Genomic DNA, 12,673 nt, shown 5'->3' on the forward strand with positions numbered 1-12,673 from the left:
GGTTGTTCTCATGTATGATTATGATTTCACACATTCAGTGTCTTACTGTCCATGTATGATGCATTTATTAGTTCTTTTATGCAGAATGGTAAACTACAGAAAGACTTGTCATTGTAGCCTATATACTCTTGGATCTTTAAGAGATGATGCAGAGCGTACACCTAGTTTTCAGTTGCATTGTTCTGTTATAACTTATACGCGAAGAAAACGAGTTTTTTTGTTAAGCTTTCAGGTATCTCGAGTTGAGTAGAACTCAGAGAACATGGAAACTTTCTCTCTTATGGTGCCATGTTCCATTGTGGTATATTAGAGTTGAACATTTATGAACAAGTTCCTGTTTTCCCAGGACTACTTGGCCTGTGATTTTTGTTTTCACATCTGCTATTAATGTGGATCTCTTCGAGTTATGGGTGATGCAGAGGTAAAAAAAACAGTTGGATTTCTCCATGAAATCTCGTGTGTTTGCAGCATGACACATTGGGCTGTCCACTTATCGATCCGCTGCCCTCATATGAGGCAGGGCGTGAACTGCACAAACCTGGATCCAAGAAAGTTCTTCCTGGCAGTCAGGTGTAGTTATATTTTCAGAATTGAAATATGTGCTGGATGGATTCACTTAAGATAGCATGAGTTAGAAACTTAGAACTTGGAAGCAAAATTTTAAATGTTTACATAACCGTCTTCCTTTTAGAAAATGGGCATCCCGGTGCACGTAGCTCCCGCTTGCGCCAGGTCCGGGGAATGGTCCGACCACTTTGGGTCTTTTCTACAGAGCCTTTCCCTACATTTCCGCAAGAGGCTGGTTCCCGGACTCGAACCCGTCGCCTCATTGTTACAAGGCAAAGCTTTGCCGCTGCGCCAATGCTCCCCTTCAAAAATTGCCACTTACAAAAATTACCGCTGATTAACATCTCTTTCTTTTCTGGAAAGAAAATTCGCCGCTTGAATATTTGTACTTATGGATTCATTCATCTCGGGGCTTTAAGTTCAGTTTTGTGATTGCGCTTGATGTGGGATGTAAACTGCTTGCTACTGGTAATTGCAATTGGGTATAGAAGGAATATATGTTAGTTTTGTTTTACAAATTAAATATCGCAAGGGTAATCTGAATGTTACATGCAGTGGAAGGTGTAAGCATTGGTGTTGCAAGAGAAGCAAAGTGACAGACCTATGTATTAGTAGATAGAGATGTACTAACTATGTTCAATAAATTGGTGCTGGTAAAATGCTGCTGTAGCTACTCACACTCCTTTACTTTTGTCCTCCTGGAGCATGTACACTACATAGCTCTTAATTCAGCTGTCAATAGATTGACCTTCTTAATTTCATCTTTCAGTGCCTTAATAAGCAGCTAATTTGATTTTTGTTTTGCTCTGGACTGCAGGATAGAGTCACTATGGTTGAGAGCATCTCTTTTCTGAAGCAAATGCCACTGAAATAATGAAATTAGTGTCCAGATTAATCATGAGACAAAGAAGGTTGCTGAGTTACTTTGCTTGGACATCTTCAAATATGATGCAAGGATGCATCCACTGATCCACCCATCACGTACAATTTTCATATTTTATTTTGCATCCCCTGATGTTCATTTCTTTGGTGGCCGGACTGCAGCATGTTCGGTTTACTGTCACTTTGACTGAGCTTAGCTTAGCTGTGATGGTTGCTGAGTTATTTTGCTTGGACATCTTCATCAAATATGATGCAAGGATGCATCCACCCATCACCCTTTCGGCTTTGCGACGTACAATTTTCATATTTTATTTTGCATCCCCTGATGTTCATTTCTTTGGTGCCTGGACTGCAGCATGTTTGGTTTACTATCACCGTGACTAAGCTTAGCTTAGCTTAGCTATGATGGTGGTCTTCTTCCTGAAAACTTGCCATGAGTCAGGAAGTGGCATATGGTGTTCAATACAGGTATCTAGATTCGGGTTTTCTGCAGCTGATGCACCAGGGTGATTGGCAGCATCTGTTCTTGCTTCATTCTAGTGATGACCACAAGTAATGCTAAATTATTCATAAAGGCAATGGCACCAGCCTACGAACCCCCCTTAGGTAAACTAGCTTCACTGAAATATTCTTTTTTTAGCCTGATTTGATTTGTCTCTTGGTTTTTCTGCTCCTGTTTGTCAGCTATTGAATGTGTGGCTGTCCCTGGGTTCAATGTAGTTACACTCTCGATTCCATGAACTCCCAACATGCCAACTATTGTATTTATCTGTCTTTCTCTATTACATTAGCTCCTAGATGAAAGTAGTATGCTTATGTTTGTACAGTTTGTGGTATGTAAGTGATGGATATTGTGGCAGGTTTAGTGGCCGTACTTTTATTATTTGAATACCAGTCCTTTTATTCTCAGATACATATCACTCGACTTGTCACATTGGTTCAACTTTATTTCTTGATTATTTTGAAAGATTTGTGTTTAAATTAAGGTAAGCATTCTCTAGATTTCTATGCATTGTTTTGCCTGTAGTGCTGAACTTTTATGTATAGCAAATTTGTATACTTGTTGTTTGCAGCATTAGTATTTCAGTAAGCTCATACCTTATGTCCCCATCTTATTTGCAGGTGTATTCATCTCATCTGCCATATTTTGTACAGCACCCAGTTGATGGACTAATTTTGAATGTTGCCGTAGTCCTCTTTCTTTTCTGGAAAGAAAAATCGCCGCTTGAAATTTTTTATTTATGGATTTATTCATCTCGGGGCTTTCAGTTTAGTTTTGTGATTGCGCTTGTTGTGGGATGTAAACTGCTTGCTACTGATCATTGCAATTGGGTACAAAAGGAATATATGTTTGTTTTGTGTTACAAAATAAATATCGCATAAGTAGGGGGAAGGTGTAAACATTGGTGCTGCAAGAGAAGCAAAGAGATAGGTCTATGTATTACTCCCTCCGTCCCATAATATAAGTGCGTTTTTGACACTAGTGTAGTGTCAAAAACGCTCTTATATTATGAGACGAGGTTTTTGCAGATAGAGAAGTACTCCCTCCATTCATAAATATAAGATGTTCTATTTTTTTTCTAAATCGGATGTATATAGACAGGTTTTAGTGTGTTTGTTCTCTCATTTCAGTCCGTATATACTCCATATTGAAATATCCAAATCAACTTACATTTGTGAATGGAGGGAGTACTAACTATGTTCAATAAATTGATGCTGGCAAAATGCCACTGTAGCTACTCACACTCCTTTACTTTTGTCCTCCTAGAGCATGTTCAGATTGGTAAAGAAATCAGCATTGTGCTTGCCTTCGATAATGGCTGGGATCCATGTCCCCTTTATTTTCTTCCTCCATAGTTGCTTTATGTTCAGATTGGTTAACAGTACTACAGAGGGAAATTTGAGAAACAACTACCGTACCAATTATTTACTGGATTTTATTATTTATTTTGCACCTCAATGGCTAGTTGTGATGTCCCATTAGGCCTCTATAGTTTACACAATATACTATATTGGATTAATTTACTTGTTGACCGAAATGATATAGCAGTGATGTACAGTCTAGCTCTCAGATTTGTTGCTGTAATTATTTTCAATCTCCAGTTTTGAAGGGTGTACTTATTGTTGTCTCTCAAATCACAATGTCATGTGGGCATGTGCCTACTGATGACAGAGCCACAAAGTTTTTTTAACAAATATTTATTTTGACATTGTGAAGCAAGAATAACATAAATGTCCCAAGACACAGGTCGTGTTCGTGCTACTACATAGTAATGATGCTGTTTGTTTTATGTTAGGGTGCCACAATATTTATATCATATTATGGACAGTGATGAAGTGACTTATATTGTTGAGTATGCAGAGATCAATAAGTGAGCAAACTTAAGCTAGACAATAGTGCTACGCGACCAAATATCTGTCCCTGGATACCGAGAATGTGAGTGAGCCCCGTTCTGCTGCCGTTGTTATATTACCTCCGGGGAAGACCGACTGGGTGTACTAAATGCTCAATTGGTACCTGCATACCATTAGGAGATACATTTTGGTGTAGCTTATCTCAGTGTCATATAAAGAAACAGTAAAAGCTTTGCATTTCTTCTATTATGCCAACACATCCCGCTTGGTTTGTTTCTACTGTGGTAGAAACACAAGCTCTGCTGGAAAGGTATAGCGCAAATTCACAAGTATCACAACTTCGTCATCAAATGGGTTTATTATCCGATGAGGCTATAGTGTAGCCGAACATACGACTCTTTTATTGCTTAAAAGAGGCAGGGGCTAATTATATCTAAGTTTTAAAATAGTATTTTCTGTTGACCTGAGCAACAACAGTGGTACAACTCTTTTATTAGCTCTGCTATGTGTTTATTGGATGTTAGGTTGCTGATGGAAATAGGCGCTAGGATAATTGGAGCTGTATTTTATTGTAATGTGTTAAGAAATCAAGTTACTTGCTTTAAAGTTCTTTGATTTATATGATGTTTTACATTGTACACAAAGGTGGCTTGCCAGGTAAATTTGCGAACATATGTTTTGGGGTTTGAATTAGTGTCACTTTGCCTTGCAGGTACTGGATACAACAATGTGAATGGGGTGGCTTTATCAAACAAGTATCATTGTCCATGGTGGAACTATCTAGGTACTCCGTGTTTTTAAACTATTTAAAAGCACTAAACCACAGATGCATAAATGTTCTTGAGTTTGTACATGTTTGATTAGTTTGTATATTACCATGAGGTCATGGGTTCGAGTCCTGGAAAAAGCCTCTTGCAGAAGTGTAGGGAAAGGCTGCATACAGAAGACTCAGAGCAGTCGGACCCTTCCCGGACCCTGCGCAAGCGGAGCTATATGCACCGGGCTGCCCTTTACTAAGAGCCATGATGAAATCAACTTTTTCATATGGTTTGGCTTATAAGAAAAATACATATAGGCATATAGCCAAATGGTACTTAATTTGAAGGTAGAGCTTCGGGCAAGACTCATTTCAGTTTTATTATTCAGAGATTCAGGTACATGCACTTTTTATAGATCTGAAGGTAGGGAGTTTAATTGTTTTCGGGCATTTTGTGTTGTTCGTGCTCTTGGTATAGGAAGACTTACCTCTATGGGTTTTTGTGCAAGATATGCTGTTCTTTGTGTTCGTGGTTTACCAAAACTTACATCAACGATTTTACAAAACCTCTTCACCTATATTTATTGTTCCTTTGCTCAACAGAGCATCATTCAGATCTTTCTTGCTTCGTTTTTTCACATTTTAGAAATGAGAACTAAAAGACTATGGAGTTTATTTAGTAGGCCACTTATATAGCTCAATTGTTGCAAGTTTTCCATGTTTTTTCCTCATATTTATAGCTATATGCTAATGCAGACTTGACCATTATCATCTTGTCATTGTGTATGTGAATCATTATGATCTTGGGTGGGCATTGCAACCCTTTTGTGCAGATTCTTATTATCTGCTACTAGTCAAGCCTGAAACCATTTTTTTACTGTTGTTTGCAAGACTCTAAAGATTCCCTATTATTCATTCATTATAGAAATTCTAACTCTTATATTTTCATTGTAGTGTGTGTGCTCTGCAGAAAGGGTGGCACAGTAGAAGATGCATGAATGCCATATTGAGGATTCTATATGGTATAATATAAGTTTTCAACTTTCTATACTTTAACAATGCCCATCTTCGTTGTTTTTGTGTCGTATTTAGTGTTTTATTATTTTACGCATTGATATTGATACTTTGCCTTCTGTTACCAAAAAATACGGTTAAAAAATAACCTCTGATTCAGTATATAGTGGTTATTGTGTCATCATCCCTTTGTCCACTGTTTCACAGGGTGCAGTGAAGGGCACTTGTTTCTCTAGTTTGATTGGAAAGCCATGATTAGAACAAAAGAGTTGGTCCAGAACGAGTGGGCGGAGTAGGGATGTTGATTTGAGATAGTTGGACTGCAGATGGAGAAGACCCCCTGCTGAAAGCTGGTACCTCATCCCGCTCCAACTCTTAGTTATCGAAATAGAACTCATTGGAAACCCATCTTTATACCACAAAAGAGTTGAAGAACGAGCAAACGGAGGAGACATAAAAAGCCGGCACCGCATCCCACTCAAACTCTTAATTCTCGAAATAGAACTCATTTTCCTCTCCATAATACAAATAGATGTGAAAAGAAGTCAAATCCTGGAAAATAACCGCTGCTTCCTCTCAGAAGATGAGAAATAGATAACTAAAGTTCAAAAATTACCGCGGTATCGCCTGAAGCATGTCTCTCCCGCGAGCGGCCATGAAAGCTGGTGGCAAGCACTCATCATCCTTCGTATCTTTGCAGACCTGGATATCAAGGGAACATCAATACCAGTGTGAAATAAGCATCCTGATTACAGAACGGGCACCAGTATCTCAACTCTGTTACGGCTTGGGGCTGTGGTGCCCTCGAGGGAGAAGTATCAAGGTTAGCTGGGGATTAAGCAGCTAAGGAGGTCTTACATATTGAACGTCGCCGTTGGACCGCCCAAGGACATGCCGGTCCGGGTGGTCGTTGGTATGGCATGTCGCCATGAGTTGAGCACGAGGACAGGCTCCTCAATCTTCCTTGCTGTCGACCAATTTCTGCTCATGGCCCCAGCATCTGCCAGATCAATCATGTATGCATACATGATTGAAGAATAAGAAGGTTCAGAAATGCTCACTCTACGGGGGCACTCTCCTCCATCATCGCTTCAAAGGAAACCAGACACCTTCCACGGAGTTGAGCAGCTCTCACCCTTGCCGTGGCACTCTCCTCCATCATCGCTTCAAAGGAAACCAGATACCTTCGACGGAGTTGAGCAGCCCTCACCCTTGCTGTCTAAACTACATGAGCCTGTGTGGAAGATGATGAATTAATGTCCCCATCCTGAGATGCTGCATCTGAATTTTGAATCATAATCCCTCCATTGGAAACAACAACTCTCTGCTGCAACTGTCCACTAGAATTGCAGAAGCAAGAGGCTGCTTTTACAATTCTAGTTAATTGCAGAGGCAAGCAACTGTCCTCAGTAGGAAAGACTATCCCATAGTTTGCAGAAGATCGGTGATCAAACCCACTTCCTGAGGTAGAGGTGTGATCCTCCCAGAGAGAAGGGTAATAGAGAGAGAGGGAGTGTGTGTGTGTATGTCTGTCTGTGTGTTGTGAGAGAGGAAACCAGCCTAGTTGCGAGTAAAATTGGCAGGAGCAGAGTCACTTGTGCGTGACTTTTGACATGGATGTTAGTTCCTGTACCCTTTGACCTGCATATTTCTTCCTGTTTTCACTTTGTTTGCAGTAAAAGCTGGGCACGGGCACGGGCACGTGCAGTTAATTCTCCAAACCGTTTAGAGCAAGTACAATAGTATATCCAGCTGCTGGCTATAAGATTGTCATGTCATCTATAGCCCATCTTATAGCTAACATGTACAATAATTCATTGCAAAAATGTACTACTTTTTATTATATGGTCCATCTTTCATACTCGCAAAAGACATTGGAGCACGTGTTAGAGCTGGCTCTTAGCTAAGAGTCCGCTTAGCTTCTCTCTCATCTTCTCTTTCCTTTAACTAAACAAAAATATATTAGTTTATTTCTTATAGCCAGCTGACTCAGCTCTATTGTACTTGCTGAGCATGTGCCTTTTCATCCTCTTGAAAACTAAGATGTCCACTTGCTGCGGTAAAGGCCAATGGCCCTTGTGCAAGCTGTCCAGCCTGCAGCAGCAGAACAAAATTATTCCTGTGATGCCGAGGAGATTGATGCTTTCGTTGGTTCCAAAACGGAGAAAATAATATATCTGCTTTGTTGGTTTGCTTTCTTGCCGGCCACCGGTGAACACTCGCCGCCGGTGGTGGGGTGTGACCATGCCAGCACTGAGGGTTAGGTATGCATGTCTTCTGCCATAGTTTGTGGGCATGTGCTCCCTGTTATTAGATAATGAAGCACAATCAAGTTACAATCTCTTTTTTTCAGGGTACAATGTCTTTCTTCTTGCTTTCCTGTGCAGATGGTGAACAAGGAGCAGAAAACAGAGAATTAATCATCTTCCGAAGGGCCGATCGAATTTCCTGAGGAAGAAATTGGACTAGGCCCAATTGGTTCTTTCAGCTACAGCATATGTTGAATGATAGAAACTAGATGAACTTGCAACCCAAGAAACCATAAAGCCAAATTGTGAACTTAACCTGAACCCGAAGCCGTACATCAGACAATCTATATCACTATATGTGTTCGGTTTTCAGATTAGGGTCATGATGTGTGGGGATAGATCTATTGCTATCTCTCGGTGGTCATCATTCTCATGAAAAAGAAAATCATAATAACTTTATTGTACGCTTGATTTACTAGACATGAAATTAAAAGACGGAATGCTACCTTGGCTTTAAAATAATAGTTTTTCTTCTAGTTTGAAATAATAAATAACCAAATTGTTATTATTAGTATGGAATACAGGCTCATAATGTATTGGTTTGATGTGTTATAAATATTTGTGTAATGTTTTGTACGATGCTTCTTTATTTGTTTGATGTGTTATAAATATTTGTGTAATTTTTGTACGATGCTTCTTTATTTGCTTGATGTGTTATAAATATATATAAGGCCTAATATGAATTTTGAGGTTTACTTTGATCACTTATTAAACCAATTATATATGATGTGTATGTCACAAAAGGTATACAAGTGAATTCACATTCTAAAGTAGTTTTCAGTTGTATAAATTTTGAATTGTTGACCTTATCGATGGTCAAAATAAATCTTGAGAAACATATTGTGCCTTATATATGGATTGAGGGAGTAGTAGTTCGTTTTTTTTTATGTCACATAAAGTACATACTCTCTCCGTCCGGAAATACTAGTTGGAGAAATGAATAAGAATAAATGAATCTAGAACTAAAATATGTTTGGATACATCCATTTCTCCGGCAAATATTTTCGTATTGAGGGAGTATTTGCTTAAAATGAGATTTAATATGAAGAGAGTAAAGAAAAAGTATTTCTAAACAAAAGTTATTGCTCGTTTCTCTTCTCCATGGCTCCACCTATTATGGTTCTGCGGGCTGGATTGCTTAGAGCATCTATAGCCGGACCCCTCAAACGCCCGTGCAGGCCGTCCAGTCACTGTCCAGTCATAAAAAAATAACCTAAATGAGTCGATCTTAAACTGGTCTCAAACGCACAGGTTGACCGGCACTCTCATTTCCAGCCCAAATTAGGGTGAATACAGGGGAGCTCGGGTGTGCCCTGAGTACGCCCGCCATGTTGGCCTGACAACAAGGCCTCACGTGGACTCGCCGAAAAACTCGACGGTCCGACGGACGCCTCGACCGTCGGGTATGGTGTGAACGCTGTGTGGCGCCGCTTTGGGGTCGGGGTCGGCTATATAAGTTGGCGAGCCCCCCCCCCCCCCATACTAGCACCGCCTCCTTCCTCTCTCCACCGCCATCCGAGCACTTCCCTTTTCGAGCCCGTCAGCCACATCATCGACATTACACGATCCAGCATCGTCTCTTCCTCCTTCAGCAGGTCCGAATCCGAAGGGAATCGGGGCTACCTCTAGAACCGAAGGTGGATTTCGAGGAGGGGGGAGATGGGGCAGGAGCCTGAGGAGGAGCCACAGGCGTCGGAGGAGGAGGCGATGCCGTAGGAGCCGGAGGAGGAGCCACAGGCGTCGGAGGAGGAGGCGATGCCGTAGGAGCCGGAGGAGGAGGCCACCGACGATGGTCGATCTGTGGCCGGAGGAGTTGGCCATCTTCAACTCCATCTGCTCTGAGTCAGCTGTGGTGGCCAAGCGTCAGATAGAAGAACCGTGGGCGTCGGAGGAGGCGGCGCACGCGGCTCAGGCTCCGATCCAGGCCATCTTCGACGAGGAAGGAAGATTACAGTAGTAGTTTGTAGGATATATTCTGCATGCTTTTGTATGGATAAGAGGAATGAAATATGAGTTGGATGTGAAGAGGAAAATTTAAGGCGTGTCCGGTTAGTGTCCGCGGACGGGTCTGCGGGCGTTAGAGGGGTCGGATTTGACGGGTCCGGCTGTAGATGCTCTTATCCAACACATTAAGCATCACTACAATGGTGGCTAACCAAGTATGCCACATAGCGCATGCTGGTTGCCCACTCTGAGAAAGCTTTTGATTTTTTAGGGTTCTTTTCAAAAGCCAACCAGCTACGGCACATGGCACATGCTGGTTGGCCGCAGTGAGAAAGTTTATTGATTTTTTTAAATTTTTTTAAATAAAAGTGAGACTTTGTTTTTTTTAAGAAAAGTTTTATAGTTCTTTTTAGATGGATACGATGTTTATATGATATATATTTTTTTTTTCAATTTTAAGATGAAGATACAACTTTCTTTCAAAGAGCCTGCAACGATGTCCCGCTTTTACATCAATTATTGGAGTGACGACCACAAAAGATAAGAATGGATGGATGATGCCGCATTCAGTCCTAGGTGGCAGCTTCCACCCAAATATATGTCACAGTAGTATAAACAAAGATGAGTTCAAAAAAAAAGTAGTATAAACAAAGATGGAGAAGTGGGTGCACGGTCGTTCACCCGCTTATAAACTAACCCGCTGGACCCAAGGCCGATCGCAACGTTTTGTTTGTATCGTACCACTAGGAGACGTTTCATATATATCCGCGCGCCCCCCGCGTGCGTCGTTTTCTCTGACTATATGCACGATTAAAATCTGTCCAGGATTGTCTGTCTCCGTGGTCCGTGCCCACGCATGACTGCATCGATCTACTACTACCTTACTGCTCCACAGCCATGTCTGCGGGACAAGCCATGCTGCTGGCTATGCGTCCAGCCCGACGCTACCCGTCAGTTGCTGCATGCTCTAGTCGGCGATATGCAAAGGAAGCGCGCGCGTGGGGACGTAGGTGCCCGAACTGGAGAGCAAATTAATATACTCCCTTTTTTTCAATTTATACGGCTCAAATCTGAAATCTCATCAATCAAGATGAATTGTGAGTGGATGACACTAGTTTTAACTAGCCAATGAAACATTTCTCACATATTCAATTTTTAAGGCAATAAATGCAGCATCCTCCTTTTTATTGGACTTGCATGATGGATGTAAAAAACAATGCAAGCATAGCCACTCATCTCTTTTTTCTAAACTTTATGAATTAAATATGGCGTGAGACTCAAAGCACTTTAATTTAATTAGACTAAAAATGAGCCTAATGGAAATCTAAAATTTTTAAGATGAGTTCTATAAACCAGAAAGAAGGGAGTAGGTAGGAAGGAAAGAAGATGCGGGATGGGGTCAAGAAGCTGCAAAGATGGAGGAGGCCAATGCAAGAAGAAGATGAGCGCCATGGGAGGCCTGCCATGTGGCATGCGGCTGACCGCACGGTCGAGCAGAGCTCAAGCTCCCTTGGTCGATGGACAAGTTTGATCCGTCGCGATAAATAAAGTCAGGACATATCCCCGCGTGCGTGCCAAGACGAATTTCTCCCTAGTCGTCTGCTCACTTCTTGACCAGACAACTTCAGCACAAGCGCAACTCGTCCTCCTCCAAGGTCTGACGGCGATGGGAGATAAACTAGAGGATTGGATGGAGGACCAAAACACCTAGCATGCAAAAATACCAAGCAAGACCGAGACAGCATTCACGTATGGCTCCTCAGGCCGCCCGATGGCAGTCGTATTCCTCTGTGCACTCCAAACCAAAGCAACAATTAATACAGCCCAAAAACTAGCGACCGACACCACCCTGCTACCCGAGAAGATTAGAAAAGAGGGAAATAACATCGCGCTGAGTCATACAACTTTTATCTAACGTCCAGTTTAACGATGCACAAACTTGTAAAATACATGTTTTTTCTCATCAAACTTGCACGGGCGTGCAAATACAATCATATTCTACCATATCCACCATACCAAATGCACGTGTGGCTTGCCGACGTGGCGGGCACCCACTACACTAGTAAAAAAAGGCTTTTAGCCCGGTCCGGTTGAGCCATTAGTCCCGGTTCTCGAACCGGGACTAATGCTAGCCCTGGTTCGGCCCTGAACCGGGGCTAATGGCCTTTCACGTGGCGGGGCTGGGAGCGAGGGGGGAGGGGTATTAGTCCCGATTCGTATTACGAACCGAGGCTATTTCTTTGTTGTTTTTTCTGAGCAATTTTTGGATTTAAGGTTTTGCACTAAATTGGATGGGCTATTTTGCTGCCCTCTATTTTTCCATTTATTTGTTTTAGGCATTTTTTAATTCTTGTTTTGCACTAAATTGGATGGTACATACACAACAATAAAGGAACAACTATATTGCACATCGACACAAATATATTACACCATCTCATCCGTCGTGCTTTGTCGAACATATTTATAAAATGTAGACACAAGTTACATGCACATGTATGCATCTTTTTTACACTATATCATTTCATATCATTTCCGTCGAATGACAATACTATTCTCCCTTAACATCTAGGACCTCTGCATCTAAGAATCCGGCAATTTCCTCTTGAATTGCTCATACACGTTTCTGTGGTAGAAGACCGTCCCGCAACTGTTCGATCTAATTTAAAGAAGGGGTCAATATATATATCAATGAAAACAAACACAATTCACGGTAATAAAATAAAGTTGTGAGTATTGTTTATCGTACTTCGGTTTTTTTATGTCTCGGGTTTTGCCCTTCTGATGGGTTGTCTGTCGAATGAACTCGCAAACATAGATCCACATAAATTGTTCCCGTGTTCCTGCC

General features: G+C 41.4%; 4 long non-coding RNA genes across 8 annotated transcripts; 2 read left to right on the forward strand and 2 right to left on the reverse strand.

Annotated features, from left to right (window-relative positions):
- Window positions 1-10: 10 nt before the first annotated feature.
- Window positions 11-1,775, forward strand: LOC123421178. The gene is made up of 2 exons (XR_006619534.1): window positions 11-570; window positions 1,385-1,775. It is a non-coding gene; the product is annotated as an uncharacterized LOC123421178 (long non-coding RNA).
- LOC123421179 lies at window positions 1,761-6,281 on the reverse strand. Its single transcript, XR_006619535.1, has 2 exons — window positions 6,192-6,281; window positions 1,761-1,869 (listed from the first exon to the last, which is right to left on the reverse strand). It is a non-coding gene; the product is annotated as an uncharacterized LOC123421179 (long non-coding RNA).
- On the forward strand, window positions 1,905-8,561 carry LOC123421176. Of its 5 annotated transcripts, XR_006619532.1 has the most exons (7): window positions 1,905-2,055; window positions 2,572-3,719; window positions 3,812-3,886; window positions 4,517-4,588; window positions 5,516-5,583; window positions 5,783-5,928; window positions 6,276-7,193. It is a non-coding gene; the product is annotated as an uncharacterized LOC123421176 (long non-coding RNA). The 5 variants fall into 5 exon arrangements; XR_006619530.1 differs by having other exon boundaries at window positions 2,572-3,886; XR_006619531.1 differs by having other exon boundaries at window positions 3,812-4,588.
- Window positions 8,562-12,252: 3,691 nt separating this feature from the next.
- On the reverse strand, window positions 12,253-12,673 carry LOC123421170. Its single transcript, XR_006619526.1, has 2 exons — window positions 12,575-12,673; window positions 12,253-12,484 (listed from the first exon to the last, which is right to left on the reverse strand). It is a non-coding gene; the product is annotated as an uncharacterized LOC123421170 (long non-coding RNA).

Source organism: Hordeum vulgare, unplaced genomic scaffold (genome assembly GCF_904849725.1).
Source record: "Hordeum vulgare subsp. vulgare unplaced genomic scaffold, MorexV3_pseudomolecules_assembly, whole genome shotgun sequence".
NCBI classification, from domain to species: Eukaryota; Viridiplantae; Streptophyta; class Magnoliopsida; order Poales; family Poaceae; genus Hordeum; species Hordeum vulgare.